The sequence below is a fragment of the Littorina saxatilis genome, linkage group LG16, assembly GCF_037325665.1.
Source record: "Littorina saxatilis isolate snail1 linkage group LG16, US_GU_Lsax_2.0, whole genome shotgun sequence".
Classification (NCBI taxonomy): Eukaryota; Metazoa; Mollusca; class Gastropoda; order Littorinimorpha; family Littorinidae; genus Littorina; species Littorina saxatilis.
Window position 1 is genome coordinate 20,008,381 of NC_090260.1, and position 19,577 is coordinate 20,027,957.

At 42.6% G+C, this 19,577-nt stretch overlaps 1 protein-coding gene across 1 annotated transcript in view; it reads left to right on the top strand.

Moving 5' to 3' along the window:
• LOC138951510 (lysM and putative peptidoglycan-binding domain-containing protein 1-like) overlaps positions 1 to 19,577 on the top strand; it is a 333,283-nt gene that overhangs the window by 214,362 nt on the left and 99,344 nt on the right. The window lies entirely within an intron of this gene.

A 19,577-nucleotide genomic window follows, 5' to 3' on the forward strand; every position in this document is an offset into this window, starting at 1 on the left:
GGAGTCATGCCAGAACCCTCTCTGGTCCTGAATGGTAATCCTGTCAAGGTTGTTGAAGAATTTAAATTCCTAGGACTGATCTTTGACCGTCGACTAACATTCCTTAAACATATCCAGTATCTGAGGACATCATGTCTGAAAGCTCTGGATGTATTGAAAGTGGTCACTCATACGGACTGGGGTGCTGACCGCACAGTCCTACTCAGACTTTACCGTGCTTTAATCCGATCCAAGTTGGACTATGGTTGTGTCGTCTATGGTGGAGCCGCAAAATCCAACCTAAGGCTATTAGACACAATACACCACCAGGGTATACGTCTTTGTCTGGGAGCTTTCAGGACGTCTCCAGTACAGTCCTTATATTTTGAGGCCAAAGAACCCTCTCTGAGGCTGCGACGCCTGAAACTCACCCTAAATTATGTGTTGAAACTGAAAGCTATGCCTACAAATCCAGCCTACCAATGCGTATTTCCCATCAACGAATATTCACTGATGGGTCCAAAGCTGAAAGTAAAGTGGCATCAGCTTCTGTCACAGGTCCTAAACTCGATAGGGCCTTTTCGGCCCGTCTTCCGGATGACAATTCTGTATTTTCTGCAGAGTTGAAAGCTTTACAGCTAGCTCTGAAACAGGTATATTAGTCAAAAAATAAAGACTTCCTGATTCTGTCGGATTCCCTATCGGCTCTTACCGCCGTGAAGAGAACTCAGCTAGATCACCCACTGTTGGTCGAAATCCAAGAGCTACATGCATCTCTGATTGAAGAAGGCAAAAGGATTGTGTTTGCATGGGTGCCATCCCATGTTGGAATTAGAGGCAACTCTGCAGCTGATCAAGCTGCTAAAGAAGCCAGAGAAAGACTCATCACTGACAAACACACAAAGCATTCAGATTTCAGAACTCGCACCAACATGTACATAAAGTACCTATGGCAGAGTGAATGGGACGAATGTGAAGAAAATAAACTTCATAAGATCGTCCCCCAGCTGTCGGACAGCCTACCCCAATGTCGCCTCAACAGGAAAGAAGAGACAGTTCTCTGTCGCTTACACATTGGGCACAGTCACATTACACATTCGTATCTGCTGAAAGGTGAAGATCCACCATACTGTTTTGGATGTGACGAACCATGGACATTAGAACATGTTCTCACAAAATGTGTAGACGTTCAAGAATTTCGAGACAAACACTACAATGCGGAAACACTGAAGGTTTTATTCCGGGATGTTCCCCCGGACAAGATTTTTAACTTTTTAAAAGAGATCAAGATTTTTTACAAGATTTAAAGTACCAGAAGTGAAAATGATTAATTTTTAGAACCTTCTTTTACAGTGATAGATTTGAATGTAAATAGTCTGAAACGTAGAACTTGCCACATGAAGGGAAAAGAAAATAACTGCATCGGTCTCGAATAGCAGCTAGCATCTGCTGAAGAGACATTAAACCCCAAAAACCAAACCAAACCAACCAGAACACACGGTTGGCCTAGTGGTAATGCGTCCGCCCCGTGATCGGGAGGTCGTGGGTTCGAACCCCGGCCGGGTCATACCTAAGACTTTAAAATTGGTAATCTAGTGGCTGCTCCGCCTGACGTCTGGCATTATGGGGTTAGTACTAGGACTGGTTGGTCCGGTGTCAGAATAATGTGACTGGGTGAGACATGAAGCCTGTGCTGCGACTTCTGTCTTGTGTGTGGCGCACGTTATATGTCAAAGCAGCACCGCCCTGATATGGCTCTTCGTGGTCGGCTGGGCGTTAAGCAAACAAACAAACAAACCAAATAAAGAAAGGAACCCAAGCCCTGAGAAAATGGTCATGCTACTTTGAACCACCCTTAAATAACCTTCAGATGTTGACAGGGTCGACAACCCAAGTCCTGAGCAAATTGTCATGTAACTTTATGCCACCCTGAAATAACCTTGAGATATTGACAGGGCTAAAAAAAAAAACAAGCTTAGAAAATTGTCATGCAAGTTTGGGCCACCCTGAAATAACTTTGAGATGTTGACAGGGCTTAAAAAAAAAAACAAGCTTTGAAAATTGTCATGCAAGTTTGGGCCACCCTGAAATAATGTTGAGATGTTGACAGGGCTTAAAAAAAAAAACAAGCTTTGAAAATTGTCATGCAAGTTTGGGCCACCCTGAAATAACCTTGAGATGTTGACTGGGTCGCCAACCCAAGTCCTGAGCAAATTGAGATGTATCTTAAGAACACCTTGAAATAAACTTGATATGTTGGCAAGTCAATTCAACTGAGAAAATTGTCATGCAACTTAAGACCACCCTGAGATAACCTTGAGATGCTGACAGGTTTGACAACCCAACCCCTGAGGAATGTGTCACAAATCAGGTAGTTTTGGTAAACTACCAGAAGTGGAATCACTGTTCGTCGCGATATAACCGGGAGTTCTTTCCCTTGCGTCGTCTGCATGGTAGGCGTACTTCGACCTATCCAACAGTCGGCTGGACCCAAAAAAGCAACAACAATCAAATCAAACAGAAAATGAGAATGTTATCCTTGGTTATCACATGAAAATAAACTATACAAGATACGCCCTGAGCTATCAAAGCCGGTTGAAAACGACGTTAAACACCAAATAAAGAAAGAAAGAAAGCTATCAAAGCCTTTGCCTTTGATGGCTTTAAGTAGAAAAGAAAAAAATGTTTTGGCTAGGCTACAATATATAACACATGTTCACCTGCTCGGGGGACATTCCTGATTTTGTTTTTCGAAATTGGTTTAATTTAAATTTGTGAAATGTTACTTGTGGCGTCCTGATTTGGCCTATATGGTCCGCTGGACCCAAAAAGCAACAGCTATCAAATCAAAATCACATGAAAATTTACATTCCATATTTCCGGGCAGTGGAAAGGAGAATGCTTGTGCTGTTGGTCGTAATGCTGTAGGCAATAATATGCCCCCCGTGGGTTAGGGGGAGTCCCATATCGGTTGGGACGAGAAAGAATTTACGCGATGCTCTCCAGCATGTCGTAAGAGGCGACTAACGGATTCTGTTTCTCCTTTTACCCTTGTTAAGTGTTTCTTGTGAACAAGAAACAATTGACAAGTGGCTCTATCCCATCTCCCCCCTTCCCTCGTCGCGATATAACCTTCGTGGTTGAAAACATTAAACACCAAATAAAGAAAGAAAGAAAGAATTTGGCCGATATGATCCGCTGGACCCAAAAAGCAACAGCTGTCAAATCGAATCAATCCGAAAATGAGAATGTTATCCTTGTTTATCACATGAAAATTACAGCCCTGATATGGCCCTTCGGTGTCGGTTGGCGTTAAGCAAACAAACAAACCAACATGAAAATTGAAACTTACATTCCATATTTCTGGGCAGTGAAAAGGAAAATGCTTGTGCTGTTGGTCGTAATGCTGTAGACAATAATATGCTGTTGGTTGTAATGCTGTATGCAATAATATGCTGTTGGTCGTAATGCTGTAGGCATCCAATGATATGCGGCAGTCCACAGTCCAAGCAACGGATTATCGCAGAGCCTTCAACTTCCCCGTTACAATGGTTGCATTTGATGACAGAGGGAGCACACTATTCACTGTCCACTGAGTTTTTAAGAGGTTTTTTTTAAGAGTGTCTCGCCACCCCCCGCGGGTTAGGGGGAGTCCCATATTGGTTGGGACGAGAAAGAATTTACCCGATGCTCCCCAGCATGTCGTAAGAGGCGACTAACGAATTCTGTTTCTCCTTTTACCCTTGTTAAATGTTTCTTGTATAGAATATAGTCAATGTTTGTAAAGATTTTAGTCAAGCAGTATGTAAGAAATGTTAAGTCCTTTGTACTGGAAACTTGCATTCTCCCAGTAAGGTAATATATCATACTACGTTGCAAGCCCCTGGAGCAATTTTTTGATTAGTGCTTTTGTGAACAAGAAACAATTGACAAGTGGCTCTATCCCATCACCCCTTTCCTCCGTCGCAATATAACCTTGAACGGTTGAAAACCACGTTAAACACCAAATAAAGAAAGTGTCTCGCCTTTATTTTAAGATTTGAATTTTAAAAATCCTTGATACGTAGGGTTTCGATTTAGCTTTTGTGTTCCCTTCGGGTGACATTCCTGATTTTGTTTATTGAAATTGGTTTAATTTAGATATGTGAAATATTGACGCAGTCGATAAGCTAAGGTGTCTGAAACGCTATCCCGTCTATAGTCTAAGGGAAGCAACCCATGCCAAAAAAGTAGCAGGATTGCCACCCGGGATTACCTCCCGTAGTGTGCATTACGTCACGAATACCGTGTACACACACAATATCATCATTCGACTTCTAGAATACATAGAAACTAAAAGCGGGGTAGGTGGGAGGGAATTACCTATGTGATTCGGGTAAGTATATTAATCAAATGAAAATTTAATTAAAAATTTTCGATTAAATTACATATTCTTACTCCGAATCACATAATAGCAGATAACTCCAACAAGGTGGTGGGTAAGATCAAAAAAGTTCAAACTCACTCTTATGTTCTGGAGAGGCATTGCCCAGCTGCCACCAAGGCAGGGAGAGACCGAGAACCATCTCGGCAGACGGCTGCAATGTCCCTCAGGTAAAAATTAATGAAGACGTCATCCGAGCGCCAGTAGGCTGTGCGCAGGACGTCGTCTAGTCTCCGAGACCTTAAAACGGCCAAGGAGGAGGCCCATGCTCTGGATTCATGCGCTCGGGCTGAGTCGAGGGGGAAGACAGGCTGCGCCCCCCCCCTTCTTGAGAGGCTCCAAATATAGGCCTGCTTGATAAGAGCCGACACCCACCTGGCCAAGGTAGTTCTCGTAATGTCTTTCTCTAAAGACGTGTTCAAGGAAATGAACAAGAGCTTTTGCGAGCTCGAACGGACAGGCTGAATGCGAGCCAAATAGGCCTCCAGGGCCCTAACCGGACAATTGACCATATCAGGGTCACCCTGTGCCAAAATATGCGATAGAGGCTTAACCCGAACACAGGGAGAAGGCTGACCTGGGGCCTGGTTCTTGGCCAGAAAACCCTCTCGAAAACGCAGAGTCAAAGAACCGTCCTGTTCCCGGGCAATGTCCTGAGGACTGCCAGAAAGGGCGTGAACGTAAATTTGTGGGATCCTGATTTGGCTGATATGGTCCTCCCCCCGCAAAGCCTCGTCTTTTGGAAATGTGTGAAGCGTTATTCCATCCCCGGCTTCATTGCTACAACCACCAACAGCACAGTTTAGTCCGTGTCCCGTTTTTTGACTCACATGCGAAGCAAAAGTGAGTCTATGTACTCACCCGAGTCGTCCGTCCGTCCGTCCGGAAAACTTTAACGTTGGATATTTCTTGGACACTATTCAGTCTATCAGTACCAAATTTGGCAAGATGGTGTATGATGACAAGGCCCCAAAAAACATACATAGCATCTTGACCTTGCTTCAAGGTCAAGGTCGCAGGGGCCATAAATGTTGCCTAAAAAACAGCTATTTTTCACATTTTTCCCATTTTCTCTGAAGTTTTTGAGATTGAATACCTCACCTATATATGATATATAGGGCAAAGTAAGCCCCATCTTTTGATACCAGTTTGGTTTACCTTGCTTCAAGGTCAAGGTCACAGGAGCTCTTCAAAGTTGGATTGTATACATATTTTGAAGTGACCTTGACCCTGAACTATGGAAGATAACTGTTTCAAACTTAAAAATTATGTGGGGCACATGTTATGCTTTCATCATGAGACACATTTGGTCACATATGATCAAGGTCAAGGTCACTTTGACCCTTATGAAATGTGACCAAAATAAGGTAGTGAATCACTAAAAGTGACCATATCTCATGGTACAAAGAGCCAATAAGCACCATTGTACTTCCTATGTCTTGAATTAACAGCTTTGTGTTGCATGACCTTGGATGACCTTGACCTTGGGTCACATGTATTTTGGTAGGAAAAATGTGTAAAGCAGTTCTTAGTGTATGATGTCATTGCTATGTAAAGGTCAAGGTCAAGCATGTGAGTCGTATGGGCTTTGCCCTTCTTGTGTTACTGGTTATAGCAAGCACCTGTGGTTTAGACTCTACACTGCCCTCCCCTGCCTCACTGTCCTCTACACTGCCCTCCCCTGGGGGCGCCCGTCCACCAGCATCCGCTGTTCCTCTACGTTTCTTAGCAGGGCTGTCACTCTCATCACTCCTCCTCTTTCTTCTAACAACTACCTGCTCCACCTCCTCACCACCAACTCCACCACCATCACCATCACCATCATCATCACCACCATCATCATTTTACTAAATTGAAACGAAACAGCTGGAGTTATGAATGGGTTGTGTGGAGAACTGCACGTGTTTTCCATTATCGGTACTTACACCTTACGTTCCGTTACTGAGTTGCCAAGGATGGAATATGATGATGTATAGGGTTTTGCTTTGACTTTTTTGTTGCCTTCGGGTGACGTTACGGATTTTATGTATTAGAAGTGTTTTAATCTAAAAATGTGCAATGATTAACTTGTGGGGTCCTGATTTGGCCTATTATGGTCCGCTGGACCCGAAAAGCAACAGCTAACTAACTAACTAACTAACGGCCTCTCTCTTGCGAACGAATGTAGCCCACACCGTGGTTGTACAGTTTAAAACATCATTTTATTTTATAAGTGCATAGATTCAAAACATCGTCACTCTCTCACGCAGACTCTTCCTCTTTCTTCCCTCGTCACTTCATAATTATTTCTGTCTGTCTCAGTAGACTACTGTCGCTGACTGTCATCTAAACAAGGGGGGTGATTATCAGGTTCCCGATTGACAAGGAACTTATTCAGACTTAAAGTCTTTATAACAGAACTCCCGCTTGACAAGGAGCTATTTAATGCATGAGATAATATCAGATTCCCGATTGGCAAGGAATTTATACAAACGTTATAACAGAACTCCCGCTTGACAAGGAGCTATTTAGTGCATGAGATACTATCAGATTCCCGATTGGCAAGGAATTTATACAAACGTTATAACAGAACTCCCGCTTGACAAGGAGCTTTTTAGTGCATGAGGTACTATCGGATTCCCGATTGGCAAGGAATTTATACAAACGTTATAACAGAACTCCCGATTGACAAGGAGCCACTTTGTGTATACTGCAAGGTTCCTAGTTCACAAAGAAAGATTTACAACCAGATCTAATAAAGATATCCTTACGGTTAAAGATGAAGGCCGGCTCCCGATTAACGAAAGAGCTGGGTTAGGTATCGTTCCCGGTTAACAAGGAATTATGTTACAATTAAGAGACTTCCGATTAACAAAAAGTCTGGTTAGGGTTAAATGACTCCCGATTAACAAAGAGTGCCGCACCCTCGAAATACCAGCACGGTTGGCCTAGTGGTAGGGCGTCCGCCCCGTGATCGGGAGGTCGTGGGTTCGAACCCCGGCCGGGTCATACCTAAGACTTTAAAATTGGCAATCTAGTGGCTGCTCCGCCTGGCGTCTGGCATTATGGGGTTAGTGCTAGGACTGGTTGGTCCGGTGTCAGAATAATGTGACTGGGTGAGACATGAAGCCTGTGCTGCGACTTCTGTCTTGTGTGTGACGCACGTTATATGTCAAAGCAGCACCGCCCTGATATGGCCCGTCGTGGTCGGCTGGGCGTTAAGCAAGCAAACAAACAAACAAACCCTCGAAATCCAAAACATTATATAGACCTCAAATCTCTGGACTATTTCGCATAATCATGCGCTACAGTGAACTCTGACCCTGAATCACTAACTTCCGGCAAATAATCCGGTTCTTCCTCGATTTATACTACTCTATTTTCCGCTAACCGTCGTTAAACAACCATGTCCGTAAGTGACTATTATCCCAAAGAAACTTGTCATTTTATCAAACAACTCCCGCACATCGATACTAACAGATTAGCAGCTGGTCGTCTGCGACAAAGTCACGTCTGCTTGACGCGTTGTAACTCCCCTAAGATTTGGGAGAGGTATAGGAATACCTTTTATCGTACAAAACACTCAGACACAATCAACCACTATTACTCTAATCACTGACTCCACACCCAGGCAACATTCAAACCCAAGTTTATTATTCACACACACGACATCACCGCATTCAAACATTCAAACCCAAGTTTATTATTCACACACACGACATCACCGCATTCACATTCACACCCCCCGCGGGTTAGGGGGAAGAATTTACCCGATGCTCCCCAGCATGTCGTAAGAGGCGACTAACGGATTCTGTTTCTCCTTTTACCCTTGTTAAGTGTTTCTTGTATAGATTAGTCAATGTTTGTGAAGATTTTAGTCAAGCAGTATGTAAGAAATGTTAAGTCCTTTGTACTGGAAACTTGCATTCTCCCAGTAAGGTAATAATATATTGTACTACGTTGCAAGCCCCTGGAGCAATTTTTTTATTAGTGCTTTTGTGAACAAGAAACAATTGACAAGTGGCTCTATCCCATCTCCCCCCTTTCCCCGTCGCGATATAACCTTCGTGGTTGAAAACGACGTTAAACACCAAATAAAGAAAAGATTCACATTCACAACCAATCACAATCACTCAACTCCACCGCTCCCATGGGGTCGCCTTCACGCGGCGGGAGTGTTTCCACCAAGCTACCCCACCCCTTTACTTCTCTTCTTTTGTCTTATTTCTGCCTTACCAGTCCTTTCACCTATATTTCCTTCCAAAAAACTCTCCCTACTATTCCCTGCAGTTTTCTGATTCCTTTCTTGTCTTATTTCTACCTGACTGGATCCGTCACCTTTATTTCACTTCCCAAAAGTCTTCTTTTCCACATCCTTATTTCTCTGTGGTCTTCTTAAGACCCAGCGTGTTTGCCGTGCGCTGCGACCTGTACCGGTTTGGGCTGGTGACCTGATGATTGAGGGGTTTACTTAGTTGCGACTTTGTAGCGCCAACACATCATTTTGGCCCAGTCTTTATCTAAGACAGGAGGTTGAAAAAGGCTTACCCGCTTCAATCAATCGGCTGGTCAAGTCTGGGTATATGTCTTGAGCATATTGCATCGGACCTTTGGCTAAAGGAGCAAGCGGCGGTAGGAGGGGGCGGCGGTAGTCGGGACAAACACTATGCCAAGTTGTTACCTAATCCGTTTCCGCTTGGAAAGAGTTGACGAACATTATGCCAAGTTGTTACCTAACCCGTTTCCGCTTGGAAAGAGTTAAATCTCCTATTACAGATTGATACCATATGTTTCCTCTTATCGCTGCGTATATCCATCTGTATCCTTGGCGCTCTGTAGTAGGATAACCGCTCCACCTAAGCGTCCCCTTGTTGGGCTCCGTGGTGGGTGGGGATCAGATGCGACGAAGATAAAGGCCCCAAACATGGCCACCTCTTCTTTTTCTTCTTTTTTTTCAAGCACCCGAAACGGAAACAAACGAAGATACTGCGTTGACTCTGACTCTGACGATGAAGTCCGAGTCAGAGCAACAAAGAACAACATCAGCGAGGCCTGGCCCCGTTTCATTGTTGTTGAGACTGCAGATGAGGCACAGCCCATCTCCAAACTTTCGCCTTTTGCGATACAGAAGGTTATTGCAGGAGTATCATCAACGATAGACAACATTAAGAGGCTTCGTAATGGTTCTCTACTGATTGAATGTCCTTCAAAAAAGGCATCAGATGGTCTTCTCCGTCTGAATGGTCAGAAATTTGTTGATAGACCGGTCAAGGTCAGTCCTCACAGAGGCCTGAACACCAGCAAAGGAGTCATCCGATGCCGAGAGCTGGAGGGCCTCAGTGAGGCTGAAATAAAAGAAGGTCTAAAGGATCAAGGTGTCATTGATGTGTACCGGGTGTTGATCAGGAAGGGCGATATCAGAGTACCCACCAACACCCTTTTCGTCACTTTTTGTACCCCAACCATCCCTGAGAAAATAAAAGTGGGATTTGTTCAAATAAGAGTGACTTTGTATATTCCATCACCAATGAGATGTTTCCAATGCCAAAGATTTGGACATTCAAAGGCTGGATGTAAACAGAAGGCAGTGTGCGAGAGGTGTGGCGGAGATCCTCACGAAGGTCCCTGCACATCACCACCCACCTGCACAAACTGTAAGGGAAACCATTCCCCGTCCTCCAGAGAATGTCCAAAATACAAGTTTGAACAGGCCATTCAAAAAACAAAAACGGAGAAAAAGATGTCTTTCTCAGACGCCAGGAAGGAGGTTGAAAAAACGAATGTTTTTTCCTTCCAGAAAAGTTTTGCGGCAGCAGTCAGTCAAAGACCTGCAACAAAGTCAACACCCACCCAGACCAGTATTTCATATAGGTCTGTGGGTGTCCAGGCAGGCCCGTCCATGTTGAAAAGGACAGAGCCCACAAGAAACAAAAGTATTTGTACACAGACAGATGAAAGCACAGGTGGGGCTATCCCCACTGGAGACTCTATGGGGTCTCCTGGTGAGGTTTGCTTCACCGCCCCAACTGGAGACCCTGTGGGGGCTCCTGGTGAGGTTCGCTTCACCACCCCAATTGAGGACCCTATGGGGTCTCCTGGTGAGGTTCGCTTCACCACCCCAACCCAGAAGCCCGTTCACAGGGCAACTCACAGGAAGGGGGCCGTCGAGGTAGTGGAGGTAGTGGACCTTACTCAATCCACACCACGAACACCTCCGGACAAGGGAAAAGTTACTCTGCCCCAAAGATCGCCTCGCACCCCAAAAATGGAGAAAAATCCCATCACACTATACAATCATTTTGGGAGTTTATCCGACGAAGAGCGTATGGAGGCAGAAACTTCTTAAAACTAAACAAACATAGCCAATTTTATTCAATGGAATTGTAGAGGGGTCCAAGCTAACTATGAAGAATTATGTCTACTTTTACACAAATTTCATCCTGTTGCTACAGCATTACAGGAAACAATGCTGAAACCAAACAAAGATTTTAATGTATCTGGATACAATGTTTTTAGAAACCATTCAGACAATAACACGTCTGGGGGAGTTGCTCTTTTGATTAAGAAAAGTGTACTTTGTAGTGAGATCAACCTATGTACAAACATTCAAGCCGTCGCAGCACGAGTGACATTAGATAAAACCATCACTCTCTGCAGTGTATATCTGTCACCATCCAAATGTTACACGAAGCACGATCTTGAAAATCTTATTGATCAGCTTCCAGCTCCCTTTGTTTTAATGGGAGATTTTAACGCTCATTCCCCTTTATGGGGCGACAAACACACAAAGCATTCAGATTTCAGAACTCGCACCAACATGTACATAAAGTACCTATGGCAGAGTGAATGGGACGAATGTGAAGAAAATAAACTTCATAAGATCGTTCCCCAGCTGTCGGACAGCCTACCCCAATGTCGCCTCAACAGGAAAGAAGAGACAGTTCTCTGTCGCTTACACATTGGGCACAGTCACATTACACATTCGTATCTGCTGAAAGGTGAAGATCCACCATACTGTTTTGGATGTGACGAACCATGGACATTAGAACATGTTCTCACAAAATGTGTAGACGTTCAAGAATTTCGAGACAAACACTACAATGCGGAAACACTGAAGGTTTTATTCCGGGATGTTCCCCCGGACAAGATTTTTAACTTTTTAAAAGAGATCAAGATTTTTTACAAGATTTAAAGTACCAGAAGTGAAAATGATTAATTTTTAGAACCTTCTTTTACAGTGATAGATTTGAATGTAAATAGTCTGAAACGTAGAACTTGCCATATGAAGGGAAAAGAAAATAACTGCATCGGTCTCGAATAGCAGCTAGCATCTGCTGAAGAGACATTAAACCCCAAAAACCAACCAAAAACCAACCCCTTTATGGGGCAGCAACTCTCTAAGTACGAGAGGACGAATTCTAGAAGATTTTTTAGACAATCGTAATCTATGCGTTTTAAACGATGGAGTACCAACATATCTCCATCCAGCAACAGGATGCAAGTCCATACTAGATCTAGTTATTTGCGACACCTCTCTTGTTCTAGACTTTGAATTTAAAGTCTATGATGACACATGTGGTAGCGATCATTTCCCTATCTTGATGTCTCAAATAGATGGATTGGAAGAAGCTTCCCCCCAGAGATGGAACCTGAACAAGGCAAACTGGCTGTCTTTTACTGCCGAATGTTCTGTCCAACTCACAGAAGACACTGTCTTTGATGGAAGTGACGACCCATCTTCTATTTTTACAAACACTCTACAAGACATTGCCACTGAGTACATCCCCAAAACATCTTCAAACAACCGCATTAAAGTGCCATGGTTTAATAAAGAATGCCAAGAAGCCCGATCTGAGCGAAAGAGAAGTCTACACAGGTTCTACAGATGCCCGACCCTTAGCAAGAAGTTGACTTTCTTCAGATTTTGCGCTAAGAGTCGCACTGTCATAAAACATTCTAAAAGAACATCCTGGAGGTCTTTTTGCTCAAACTTAAACTCTAAGGTATCATCAAGTAAAGTTTGGAATGCTATTCGTAAAATCAAAGGGAAAAAAGGATCTGCATCAATTAACCACCTTGTGGTAAATGGATCCCTTATAACCCAAAAGAATGAAGTAGCAAACGTTCTGGCTTCAACAATGGAAAAAAACTCATCAACAGAAAATTACTGCACAGATTTTCAAAAAATCAAAGCCACCCAAGAACGTAAACCCATAAACTTCTCATCTCAGAATGAGGAGAACTACAACAAGTTGTTCAGTATAACTGAACTCAAACAAGCCTTACAAAAATGCAACAACTCAGCAACGGGGCTGGACGGAATACATTATCAGTTCCTCACACACCTACCAGAAAGTTGTCTTCTGGTCTTGCTGAAGGTTTTTAACCACATATGGGAGAGTGGATCCTTTCCACCTTCATGGCAAGAAGCGATGATTGTCCCCATTCCAAAACCAGGTAAAGATCATACAAACCCCAGCAACTACCGTCCGATAGCCTTGACCAGCTGTCTGTGTAAAACCATGGAGAGATTGGTCAACGCTAGGATGGTGTGGTACCTAGAAAAACAAAACCTCTTAAGTGATGTGCAATGTGGCTTCCGAAAGGGACACAGCACCACTGATCATTTGGTACGTTTTGAGACCTTCGTTCGAGAGGCCTTTGCGAGATCTGAACATGTACTAGCTATATTTTTTGACCTCGAGAAGGCTTACGACACGACCTGGAAACACGGTATTTTAGCCGATTTGCATGAAATGGGTTTTCGTGGACGTCTCCCTGTTTTTGTGGAAGGATTTCTAAGTAATCGATTTTTTACAGTACGGGTCGGTCCCAACCTATCAGAGTTCTGTCAACAAGAGATGGGTGTTCCCCAAGGAAGCATTCTATCACCCATGTTGTTCAACATCAAAATCAATAACATAGTAAAGGCAGTACTGAAAGGATCCGAGTCATCCTTGTTTGTTGATGACTTTGCACTTTGTGTGCGTGGCAAATCCCTACATAGAGTGGAAAGGCAGCTTCAATTATGTATAGACAAGGTGCAAAAATGGGTAACAGAGAACGGTTTCAAATTTTCCACCAGCAAAACTGTCTGTATGCATCTTTGCAAACAAAGGGGAGCCATGCCAGAACCCTCTCTGGTCCTGAATGGTAATCCTGTCAAGGTTGTTGAAGAATTTAAATTCCTAGGACTGACCTTTGACCGTCGACTAACATTCCTTAAACATATCCAGTATCTGAGAACATCATGTCTGAAAGCTCTGGATGTATTGAAAGTGGTTTCTCATACGGACTGGGGTGCTGACCGCACAGTCCTACTCAGACTTTACCGTGCTTTAATCCGATCCAAGTTGGACTATGGTTGTGTCGTCTATGGTGGAGCCGCAAAATCCAACCTAAGGCTATTAGACACAATACACCACCAGGGTATACGTCTTTGTCTGGGAGCTTTCAGGACGTCTCCAGTACAGTCCTTACATTTTGAGGCCAAAGAACCCTCTCTGAGGCTGCGACGCCTGAAACTCACCCTAAATTATGTGTTGAAACTGAAAGCTATGCCTACAAATCCAGCCTACCAATGTGTATTTCAACCACAATGCTCTGAATTTTTTGAAAGTCACCCAAATGATCGAGCACCTCTGTCTTCTCGGATTCAGTCACATCTGGCCGAATCAAAGATAAAACTCGATCATGTTAGTGAAAATCGATGGACAGAAACACCACCATGGACATTGCCAGATCCAGTTGTTCGACTCGATCTGACAAGGTTAAAGAAGTCAGAGACAAATGATTTGATTTTTAAACAGTGTTTTAGCCAGTTCTGTACCGAGTTTCCTTCCCATCAACGAATATACACTGATGGGTCCAAAGCTGAAAGTAAAGTGGCATCAGCTTCTGTCACAGGTCCTAATCTCGATAGGGCCTTTTCGGCCCGTCTTCCGGATGACAGTTCTGTATTTTCTGCAGAGTTGAAAGCTTTACAGCTAGCTCTGAAACAGGTATATCAGTCAAAAAAGAAAGACTTCCTGATTCTGTCGGATTCCCTATCGGCTCTTACCGCCGTGAAGAGAATTCAGCTAGATCACCCACTGTTGGTCGAAATCCAAGAGCTACATGCATCTCTGATTGAAGAAGGCAAAAGGATTGTGTTTGCATGGGTGCCATCCCATGTTGGAATTAGAGGCAACTCTGCAGCTGATCAAGCTGCTAAAGAAGCCAGAGAAAGACTCATCACTGACAAACACACAAAGCATTCAGATTTCAGAACTCGCACCAACATGTACATAAAGTACCTATGGCAGAGTGAATGGGACGAATGTGAAGAAAATAAACTTCATAAGATCGTTCCCCAGCTGTCGGACAGCCTACCCCAATGTCGCCTCAACAGGAAAGAAGAGACAGTTCTCTGTCGCTTACACATTGGGCACAGTCACATTACACATTCGTATCTGCTGAAAGGTGAAGATCCACCATACTGTTTTGGATGTGACGAACCATGGACATTAGAACATGTTCTCACAAAATGTGTAGACGTTCAAGAATTTCGAGACAAACACTACAATGCGGAAACACTGAAGGTTTTATTCCGGGATGTTCCCCCGGACAAGATTTTTAACTTTTTAAAAGAGATCAAGATTTTTTACAAGATTTAAAGTACCAGAAGTGAAAATTATTAATTTTTAGAACCTTCTTTTACAGTGATAGATTTGAATGTAAATAGTCTGAAACGTAGAACTTGCCATATGAAGGGAAAAGAAAATAACTGCATCGGTCTCGAATAGCAGCTAGCATCTGCTGAAGAGACATTAAACCCCAAAAACCAACCAACCAACCCCAGCTGTCGGACAGCCTACCCCAATGTCGCCTCAACAGGAAAGAAGAGACAGTTCTCTGTCGCTTACACATTGGGCACAGTCACATTACACATTCGTATCTGCTGAAAGGTGAAGATCCACCATACTGTTTTGGATGTGACGAACCATGGACATTAGAACATGTTCTCACAAAATGTGTAGACGTTCAAGAATTTCGAGACAAACACTACAATGCGGAAACACTGAAGGTTTTATTCCGGGATGTTCCCCCGGACAAGATTTTTAACTTTTTAAAAGAGATCAAGATTTTTTACAAGATTTAAAGTACCAGAAGTGAAAATTATTAATTTTTAGAACCTTCTTTTACAGTGATAGATTTGAATGTAAATAGTCTGAAACGTAGAACTTGCCATATGAAGGGAAAAGAAAATAACTGCATCGGTCTCGAATAGCAGCTAGCATCTGCTGAAGAGACATTAAACCCCAAAAACAACAACAACAATCACCCTAAATCAAACCATGACACTTCAAATACACCACACTCAACCTGCACAACAAACACTCAAAATCAAAGATAGATGAAGGAGAAAGAATTAGCTTAAAGTTTTAACGAATCAAAATGGCTATGAGAGTTTATAACTTGATACTAAGAGAAATGTGGATACCCCTAAATATTAACGTTTACCACCTTAATCCCCTAATCCCGAAAAATCAAGATGTCTCTTTATAAATTTATCTCAACTCAATGTTGTTTATTTCACTCAAATCCGCTTATCTTCACTTACATTAAGCAATTAACCCCGTTATTTGTTGACTAACTTTTATTTCTAACTTATGTTCACACTAATAATTCGTGATAGGGACTACCGACGTTTACTGCTACACTGCCTTCAACCTTGATACATAAGATCAACGCCAAACGCAGCTACACATGAAACCAGTAGGCCCAACCACCAGTAATACTAATTAACTTAACTTTAAATAACAAGACCCTTAAATTCTCTTCCACTTATTTTAACCCAATATTTATCAGTACTGGTACGAGCACTGATTCAGCAATAACAACCTCACATTAATCCACCACGTAATAACCTTGCTTCATCACAACAAATCACCATATCAATACATAAGTTTCTCTTCTTGCGTTGTGATCATGAAGTTTCACATCAAAGTCCAGTTTCAAATCTCGCCGATCCACGAAGTCAAACGTCGCTCGCAAAGTTAAAGACACTCCAGATTAATCCCGTTGAAAATGTAACTAACCAGGCCTGGTACTAAATTACTAACCTAATATTCAATTAATAGTCAATTACTACCTGGTTTCCTTTAATACTTGCAGAATCTCCACGTCTTTAATGTATTCAGACTAACTCATAGGTCACAGTGCTTACTGAAGCCACAGCTGCATACCCCAGGCACACAGATGCCAGAATATATTCTTATACACAGACTGCTCACGGCAATAGAATGCCAGCACCTTCAACACTTTACCCACTGAAGGTGGGCCACCTCACATCCACAGCTCACACTTTGCGACATCCCGCAGTGGGGCACTGCGGTTATGAAATTAAAGGCCCCTCCTGTTTTTGGAACCGCAGGAGCTTTCTAGTTTGCTGTTAGGTAGATTTTTGGTTCCTCTTTCCTGTCATGCTCTCTTTTTCTTCATGAATTCTTTTCTTTTTTTCTGCCTTCTTGCTCATTCACCTGTATTTTTTCCAAAAATCTCTTCTCTTGCCGCTTGTCTCGCGATTCATGTATAGTTTAATCTGTTAGTGTTCTGATGTAAGTCCAGCCTATTTTAACATACTGGAAACTGGTAATCTTCCAGTAGGTATTAATTTAGTTTTACTAAAGCCTGCTGGGACACAAGTAATGGGTTAGTGCATTTGTAAACAGGAATCGCTTGACAAGTGGCCCCCTTCATCCCCCCTTCCTCGTCCTGATATGGCTCTGCGTAGTCGGCTGGACGTTAAGCAACAAATAAACGAAACGAAACTTTGCGACACACCGGTGGTCAAAACCCCACCAACTAGCACGCCTTCATCCCAGGTACAGAGCCGGAAGCATTCTGCACCCGGAAACTCATGCTGTCTCTCATGTCGTTCATCCCTCCTGGCTTGGACCCTTCCACAGCCCCGCTTTTGTGCTTGAACGCTGTCGTAGGAACAAAGCCAAGTATAACTAATTGTTCCCCCAACCATACTTCAATTATCTCCCCTTACCCACAAAGTTCCCCAAAGGAGAAAACATGTTTAATAATTCCCTAATATTTAAAGTCCCTTTCACAGAAAATCATCTTAATCCTTCCCCAAAGTATTTCAAAGTACTCGTTTTATAAAATCTCCCTACAATTTTCCATAAAATTTTTTTCCAAAGTAACAACACTGAGTTCAAACCATCATTATTCCCCATAGTCCATAAATTGTCTCTCCTAACAGCAATATCTCCCTCATTAGGCTTCCCATAATTATCATTTCTCATCAACTTACTAAGTCCCCTCTTTACTTAATTACTCACTAATTACCATAACTAACTACTTAATTAACCACCCTGGCCATCTCTTCAAAGTTACTATTTAGTTTTTAACCACAACACCATTATCAAAATTCCAGAGTCCCAACATGGCCAATTGTGTAGTAATTCTTACCATTATCACTCACTTGAATGCCTAATTATAATCTTCTTTACTTTTATGCAATTGTCAAATACACCATCATCAATATAAATGTACAAAGTGTTTGCAACTCCCATTTCACAACATCAACACAACATGGCTGCCCCCATGATAACCACTTCCTGTTCCATTTATTTGACCCAACCATTCCACAATCAGCCCATTCACAAACAACGCCACTTCACTCACCCCTTATGAATTTAAGTCATATTACATAGTGGCACCTCGTTCTTCCCTCTTCCTCTAACCGTGATGACATCACATCTTCAAAACCAATCCCCCGTCTTCTGTCTTGATAGTGAACCCCCGTATTTCAACGGCCGCTGCTAACGGCACGATATCGTTTGGCTAGCAAATATGCTAGCGGCACGATATCGTTTGGTTAGGCTGCTAACGGCACGATATCGTTTGGCTTGGTCTTCAACAAGCAAATATGCTAGCGGCACGATATCGTTTCGCTTGGTCTTCAACCAGCAAATATGCTAACGACACGAAAAAACTTGGCTACAGGAAGGCTAAAGTTTTAACAAAACTGAATGATGAGACTGAATAAGCTTGAACTTGTATCCTACGATCGATAACCAGGCAAGAGTGTAGTGTACGTCATACATCCTCAGCGGTCACGTCACTTTAGTAACAATATGGGTTTAAAAAAAATAGCATTCGCACAGGTATCTTATATACATGTATCCGAATGATGCCAGAGACACAAGGAAAGATAAAGTTATTTGCAACACCACCAGCAGAGGAAGAAGTCATTCACTTTGCAGCAGCAGATAAAAAGAATTGTTGAATTTGAAGCAGGAGCAGACACAGAAGTTGTTGAATTTGTAGCGTCATCTGCAGACAAAGAACTTGCAGCAGACGATATACTTGTTAAATCTGCAGCAGCAAACGAAGAAGTCATTCACTTTGCAGCAGCACCAGACAACAAGAATTGTTGAATTCGAAGCAGGAGCAGACAGAGAAGTTGTTGAGTTAGCAGCAGCAGCAGCAGACAAAGAACTTGTTGCATTTGCAGCAGACGATATACTTGTTAAATCTGCAGCACCAGCCATGGAAAAAGTTGTTGATACAACCAGTGCAGACGATGGCATGTCTGCAATAGGAGACTTTGAAGATCTGGTCCAAATGCTATGACACCTGCAAAGACAGAGAATGCAACAATCTTAAACATAAAGAATTCAGTGTGAATTCAGAAATTAATATGTAAAGCGCTTAGAGAACGTTAAGCGCTATATAAATCTCCCCATACAATACAATACAATTTGAGAACTTCAGTGTAAACACTATAATTATGTCTTCTTTGTTAATGCTCTTTGCTAAATATAGAACTGAAGGTAAATACGGTTTAAATTGTCTTTGCATTATGCCAGTATTTGTTGAATTTACTTGTGTGTGTATATATATATATATATATATATATGCTAACTTAGCATTCTTCTGTGTTTGAATGAAATGCTCTTAGTCAATGCTGCCTGGCATGGATAACAGCCCCCCCCCTCCCCCCAACACACACAGAACACCTTCCCGAAGTTTTTTCCCAGACTAAGACTGAGTAAGAGTAAGACAATAATATGTCAGTTGGACCTGGACTAAAAATATGTATAGGTCCAGATGTCCCGGCTACAACAAATTGTTCTGTCAGAAGACCTCTTATAGTTCTTTATGTCGAAATTGATGTGATGGTCGACCAGCCAAGATT